This window comes from Syngnathus floridae, unplaced genomic scaffold (genome assembly GCF_059516105.1).
Source record: "Syngnathus floridae isolate MCC-2025c unplaced genomic scaffold, RoL_Sflo_1.0 HiC_scaffold_64, whole genome shotgun sequence".
In the NCBI taxonomy this organism is placed as follows: Eukaryota; Metazoa; Chordata; class Actinopteri; order Syngnathiformes; family Syngnathidae; genus Syngnathus; species Syngnathus floridae.
Window position 1 is genome coordinate 108113 of NW_028284093.1, and position 7536 is coordinate 115648.

The window sequence follows — 7536 nt, forward strand, 5'->3', positions numbered from 1 at the left end:
AAAGCTTGGCCGGCGGCCGCCATCCAAAAAATTGGCCCCTTAAATTCCGACCTTTCAAGCAGGAGCATTGTGCGCACGCGTTTGAACCCGCTTTAGACTTGTTTTGCCGTTTTCAGCAGCTCAAAGCTCCCGTTTTGTCAGCGCCTTTGCCACTCGCTGTGCGCTGAAAACGACGGACTTGCCCGGCTGCTCAGCCCGTCAACCATGAGCCGCGAGCGCGACGTCATTGTCCGTAGGCAGCTAGTGGCAAAATGCACCCTGTTAGAGTTGCGCTCGCTCCAACTTATTTTGCAAGAACCACACGGGAGACAAGTAAGTTCTTTTGGACACCTGCAGGTGGAGAGTCCATCCGTTGTACGAATGAAGTCTGACTCTCGGCTCCTGCACGAGCATTTTAATTAAGAGAAACAGGGTGGGTGTAAGAGTGGATTGAATAGAGGAAGCCCTTGACCTCTAGTCAAAACATAGCAAGGGGTGTTTTACGACTTTGTGTAGGAAGGGATAAGCGATAGGGATAAATAAGGGATAAATAATATTATTTATTACAGGTCGCAGTCAAAGTCAAAGCAACACAATGATACGATAAAGATAATCTGGAAAACCCTGACACACCCTGTAGTTGTCACTTTTGGAAAAGACGAGCGTCCCTCCAATCATCGCCGGTGACGTGTTTTTCAGGCTCTGGAGACAGGAGCTCATGTCAGAAATGTCATTGTGAGTCGCGTTTGTTTCTGCGCCGGAGCCGTTCGTTCCCTTTGCATCCAAAGAATCTCAAAGGCGGATTATTTGTGTCGACAGGAGAGAGATTTGCTGCTACGATACCGACGTCGAGAATCTCTGAGGAGGAACAAAGCGTGAGGTCCTGCAAGGTGAGTCTGTTTGTTTGCGGCTGCTTGGTGTTGCGCAAGATGAAATGGCCTTTTTCTCGCTATCGTTCCTCTCGTCGATTCATCGTGAGGTGTCGCTTCAGTTTGTTCAGAGAGATGTTTGCTTCCGCGCCCGCAGGTCATCGAAACATTTTACGGCTACGACGAAGACGTGTTGGTGGACTCGGACGGATCGTCCTTGTCTTTTCACACCGACAGAACCCCCGACACGGAACCCGAAGAGGTAGCCCGCCATTTCTGCCAGCGTATTGGCACCAAACATTCCTCTTCAGCCTGGAATCGGACTCGTCTTTGCGTCGCGGGTGCTTTGTCGCCGGTCTGACTGATTCTGGTACTAGTGCTGTGTTGCATTGGTGTGTGCATGAAGAGGCGGAGCTTCGCTACCGCCAGCTGACGCAAGAATATCAAGCGCTGCAACGAGCCTACGCTCTGCTAGCCCAGACCAGCGAAAGGGGACTACGACGCCGAGAAGGAGATCAAGGTGGCGCCCCTTCCCGCAACCCCCGGCCGGGTCGCAGCCTCCCCGTTCTCACCCAGCCTCGGGTGTTCTCTGGTCTGAAAGGAGGAGGAGGAGCCTCCCTCCTCCTCCTTTCAGACCAGAGAAAAGCTGATGGTAGAAATGGGTCACTATCAAAGCAGAGTAGCAGATCTGGAGTCAGCGCTGAAGCAACAAGGACAGGTAAGCTCATCAATGAGCACACCTTTTTCTCAGACAAAATAGCTACATTCTTCAGTCACTCATCCGTCTGGCATTACTGGACCAACCCCCCCCCCCCCCCCCCCCCCCCGAACGTGGCTGGGAAAATGCGGAGAAAAGCAAATGTCATTTTCCAGTCAACCAAAGAATTTGTGGATGAAAATGACACAACATTCCAAAGCTGTCCACGCGTTTGTCTCTTCTAGAATGTCAAGTGGGTGGAGGAGAAGCAGCTGCTGCGTCAGAGCAATCAGCAGTTGGCCGAAAAGGTGACGGAAAGAAAGGCGCTGGGCGGAGTCGCTTGGCGTCACACCTGTCGGGAAGCCCCGCAGATGAGGTCTGACTGTCTTTTCAGGTCAGGCGGATGGAGGCGGAAGAAGCGCGTCTGAAAGAGCACATCCAGGATATCCGAGACCAAAACGAACTGCTTGAGTTCCGCATCCTGGAGCTGGAGGTGGGAAGACTCGCACAAGCGTGTTGAGGCCAGAGATGTGACGGACGGACGGACGGACGGACGGATGCATGCCTCTGCCTTTCAGGAGAGGGAGTGGCGCTCCCCCGTCTTGAAGTTTCTGCAAGTCCGTTTCCCAGACGGCCTCAGCCCTTTGCAGATCTACTGCGAGGCCGAGGGCGTGAGCGTACGTAAGGCGTCCCTCGCAACCCTAACCTTAACCCGAGGTCCCAGAACACCTTACATTGCTCCTTGCGCCTTTCCCCCGGACATCGTCATCAGTGATCTGATGAAGAAGCTGGACATCCTGGGCTATAACGCCGTAAGTGTATGTCGAACTCCTTATGTTCGCACTCCACGAGACTCGGCGGCTCAAATGTGACTTTTGGAAGGCTTTGCGCTGAAAGAAGCTTGTTGACGCTGTGCCTTTGGGCTCTTGCAGAATCTCACCAACGAGGAGCAGGTGGTCGTGATTCACGCCAGGACCCTTCTCACCCTAGCCGAGAAGGTAACGCGCACGTCCACGCACGCTCTCGCATTCTGCTTATGTGACAGCAGCCTTTCCTCAGTGGTTAGAATACATCAAAGTGACCAAGTCAGCACTTCAACAGAAGATGTTGGACATTGAAAGTGAGAAGGTAGACAGACACGCGACATCAGCCAAGGGGAACTCCGGCAATGTGCCCCAACAATTCTGACCTTGAGCTGTGCTAGGATATGTTCTGCAAGCAGAAGGGCTACCTGGATGAAGAGTTGGACTTCAGGAAGTGTTCCATGGACCAGGCTCATAAGGTAAGCCGCCCTCAAATCTCCCGCCGGACCACTGATGGACGAGGATTGCGGCCCAGAGGATCCTGGAGCTGGAGGCCATGTTGTACGAGGCGCTACCGCAGCGGGACTGCCCCGCCACGGACGGCGAAAAAGCCAGCCACGCTGGCGTGAATGACGTGCTGACGGCGGATCAGAGAGAAGAGCTTAGGAGCGCCGTGGACCAATGGAAGCGAGCCCTGATGTGCGAGTTGAGGGAGCGCGACGCTTGCATCCTCCAAGAGAGAATGGATCTGCTGCACAGCGCGCAACAGGTAAGGGCCCAAAGCCAGCCCGGCACTTACTTGCACGCTTACTGGCTTTTGAATGCCACTTTCCATTTGTCCGTCCTAGAGGAACAAAGAGCTGAAAGAATTCATCGAAGCTCAGAAGAGACAAATCAAACAATTGGAGGAGAAGTTTCTGTTTCTCTTTCTATTCTTCTCCTTGGCCTTCATTCTGTGGCCCTAACACCAGCTGGTGAGTGAGCTCCAGCGGCACCGCACTCGACACCTCCGATACACTGCCAGCCGGTCTCAGACGTTGGCAGACGCTCCGATGCCAACGTATACCCCCCGCCACGGTGACAGAGGCACCGCGTCACACCGGCGCTCATCCAATCAGAAGGCAGGAAAAGCAAATTCACATGCAGGGCACTTTTGAACCAGAAGAGAGCGCCACAAAAAACGGTTGTTGCCCCAAACGCGCACTAAAAAGGGTCAGAATAACAAGAGTCCCACTGGCCAGCCGGGGCCACCCGTCCAGCTGTTTCTTCAGGGGGGAAAAAAATTGGAATCACCGGTGAGTACATTTTGCATTTAGCTCTGCTTTTCTGCTTCTGTCTTCAAGTGTGTGGCATCCTGCGATCAAAGAGTCAGCCAACCCCAAAGCGGTTGACCTCAACGTCCCACCACCATGCCTACCAGAGCAGGTGACGTGATGCTTTGGACATCCTTCCGTCTCAGATGCCCAAAAGTACTCTTTGCCACATCTGCGGCAATACGGTGTCTTTTCAAAGGTGCAAATAAATCCAGCGTGGGCGGAACACGCACGTCTTCGGTTTTTCCCGCTTTGTTTGTGTGACAGCTGTTGTGAAAATTTTATACAAATAAAGTTGTATAGTACAGGTTTGGCCAAGCCGCAACTCCCGAACCGCATGCGGCTCTTTTATGTTCATATCAACATTTGTGTGTGTGTGTGTGTGTGTGTAGGGGGGGGGGGGGGGGGGTTGTGCGTGTTGGCTTCACTTGAGTTCAATTTGGTATTTTGGTCAAAAGCGCATGTGGTGAAATTCCACAAAGTAGGATGGGCAAACACATTTCTTTAAACTATGAGTGTCAATTGGGCTCTCGAAATGGCAGGGAAAAGATGCACAGCAAAACGAAAATACGTAGATGAACACAGGACGTTTTAATCAGAGTGGGAAAGTTTCTATTTTTTGTTGAACGTGATGGCAAACCATTCTGCCTGATATGTCAGACCTCAGCGCATTTCAAAGATTCAAATCTTCAGCGCCATGCACTTCAGCTCACTCCATGCTAACATTGATCAGGCGTCGAACCCGCATCATCATGCTTAAGAGGTGGCCATGCTAACCAGTGCGCCATTATGTCAACGCATAATAACTAAGTCTACTGGTCAAAACAGCGGTTACTATATGACGTCGCTACGTCGTGGTCACGTGACGCAGACAAGACGTCAATGGACGTGGGCAGAGTTAACTTGTTTAAAAGGGAGTAGGCAGAAGAAATATTTAATTTATTTAAATCTATTTTGAGTGCACACCATTATGCCAATGCATAACAACTGTAAATCTACTAAACAAAACAGCGGTTGCTATATGACATCTGCCACGTCGTGGTCACGTGACATACGTGACGTCGATGGGCGTAACTTTCGCCGGAATTCAAATCCGCGGGGAGAGTTAACTTGTTTAAAAGAGAGTGGGCAGAAGAATTATTTAATTTATTTAAATCTATTTGGTGTGTGCGCCATTATGTCAATGCATAACAACTGTAAGTCTACTAAACAAAACAGCGGTTGCTATTTGACGTCTGCCACGTCGTGGTCACGTGACGCGGACGTGACGTCGACGCCTACTTTACATCCCACCGATCACAGGACTCCTCGGCTGCATAACCGTGCCCCCTTCCCAACCAATCGGATTTGCTATACGCGAAAACGACGCCAATGGAAAGAGCTTCCGCCCAAATTTAAATCCGTGGGCGTGGCTCGCAGCAGGAAGTAGGAAAATGGCGGCGATGTTGACAAAGACACAGCGGATGGTAACATACGACTAACAAGAGAAATATTTTTATTTTCTGCTTGCAACTGGACCGTCCAGAGCGTACACGGTAAGTACAACTCATCGTTTTTAAAAAGAAGTACTTTTGTTGCCCTGAAAAGCGAGTGAGCGTGGCGTTTGTGGGGGACGTCGAATTTCGACGATTCTTTCTGTTCAACGGTTGTAAATGATTGTGTTGATTAAAAAAGAAAACTTGATGTAACTCTACTTTTAACTGCCGTTTCAGATAGATTTGGAATTGCATCACATCCAATTTTGCCTAGAGCGTACACGGTAAGTAACACTCGTTGTGTTTAAGGAGATTTACGTTTGTAATAGCAGAAGTGTAGCCGCGTTGCGTTGTACGTGTGAATGTTGGTCCGGGCGAAATGTTAATGTTTAATTTCATTCCTTTAGGTTCCACGGTGTTTGTTGGCTGCAAGTTTTCCACTGCAAGAAGAGGCTCATATCATTGACCAGGAGCGAGCTACAATGGTGAGTAGCCATAACATTTATGTTAAACACTTCCTATTTCATGTCTAACAGTACTTGATTTAACAAATAACCATAAATAAATACAGTGTGGGCACTGAAGTTAACATATGTGATTATACTGCCTAATCTGTCACCGAGTAGATTGTTGCAAAGTAATATAAGATCCAAAGTTGTAATTCAGAATAGTTTTCAAAAGAAGGCCATTAGAATTATATACAAGTCTGATTACCCTGAACAAGCTATTAATTAAATCACAAATTCTTCAATTCAAAGATTTGGTAGATTATCAGACAAATAATGTCTAACAGTAATTGATTTAACACATCACGATAAGTAGATTGAGTGTGGGCACTCTCAAGTTAACATATGTGATTATACTGCCCAATCTGTTACAGAGTATGTTGTTGCCAAGTAATGTAGAATAGATCCAAAGTAGTAATCCAGAATAGTTTTGAAGAGGCCATTAGAATGATAAACAAATCTGATTACCTTGAACATAATAACAAGCTAAGTGTTTAATATGTCCTATGAAGTCAAAATTGGGCACCATCATGTGGTGAAATTTGGAATTGCATCACATCCAATTTTGCCTGGGAACAAACAGATTACATAAATCTTAGTTTTGAATAAGCCACTCCTTCTCAAACAAGTAAACTCTGCCCATTTTGCGCAGTAGATGTTCTGTTAATATCTAGTATTTATACAAAGTCATAATTTAAATTGCTTTCAACCTTCATTCATCGGTTCAACCAACATTACTCGCTCTTATTACCAACTTGTATTGATTTAACTAAGCGTTTAATACTTCCTATCAGGTCTCAAATCGAGATTTGGCAAAATACAATTTCAGCAAATCCAATTTTGCCAGGGAACAAAAATAGATTAAATAAACTAAATAAGTCCTCTTCCCATTAAATAAATCAGAAAAGTCTGTCTTGTAACCAGTCCTCTTCAAACAAGTAAAGTCTGCCCATTTTGTGCCGTAGATTTTGTGTCTATGCCTAGTATTTAAACAAAATCATAATTTAAACGACTTCTTTCCTTCATTCACTTTGGAAATTTGGAATTGCAGCAAATCGAATTTTGGCAGGGAACAAAAATAGATCAATTAAACTAAATAAGTCTTCTTCCCATTAAATAAATTAAAAAAGTCTGTCTTGTAACCAGTCCTTTTCAAACAAGTAAAGTCTGCCCATTTTGTGCCGTCGATTTTGTGTTAATGCCTAGTATTTATACAAAATCATAATTTAAAGGACTTCATTCCTTCATTCACTTTGGAAATTTGGAATTGCAGCACATCAAATTTTGCCTGGGAAGAAAAGTAGATTAAATAAATTTAATAAGTCTTACTACTTCCCATTAAATAAATTAAATACGTCTTACTTGTTCCCACTCCTTTTCAAAACAGTAGTTTAAAACGAGGGCCCTTCACTCAATCTTTAACCTCAACCCCGCACGTTGTGTTGTATCTGTGAATGTTGGTTGTGGCCAAATGATAGTTTTCTTTCATTCGTTTAGGTTCCAAGAAAACTTGATGTAACTCTACTTTTAACTGCCGTTTCAGATAAGCGGGTATTACGTCGCAGTCAAATGCCGCGGATATGACGTAATTGCCCGAACCTCCGCCAAAATTCAAATCTGTTGGCGCGATGGCCGTGAGCCACTGAGCAGCGACGATTATCAACAGAAATATCTTTATTTTCTGCTTGCAACTGGACCGTCTAGAGCGTACACGGTAAGTAACACTCATTGTGTTTAAGGAGATTTACGTTTGTAATAGCAGAAGTGTAGCCGCGTTGCGTTGTACGTGTGAAAATTGGTCGAGGCGAAATGTTAATGTTTAATTTCATTCCTTTAGGTTCCACGGTGTTTGTTGGCTGCAAGTTTTCCACTGCAAGAAGAGGCTCGTATCATT

The 7536-nt window shown here is 46.6% G+C and overlaps 1 long non-coding RNA gene across 1 annotated transcript; it reads left to right on the forward strand.

Annotated features, from left to right (window-relative positions):
- The first annotated feature begins 5223 nt into the window (after window positions 1-5223).
- Window positions 5224-7333, forward strand: LOC148378115 (uncharacterized). The gene is made up of 3 exons (XR_015856161.1): window positions 5224-5420; window positions 5544-5621; window positions 7186-7333. It is a non-coding gene; the product is annotated as an uncharacterized LOC148378115 (long non-coding RNA).
- The last annotated feature ends 203 nt before the right edge of the window (window positions 7334-7536 follow it).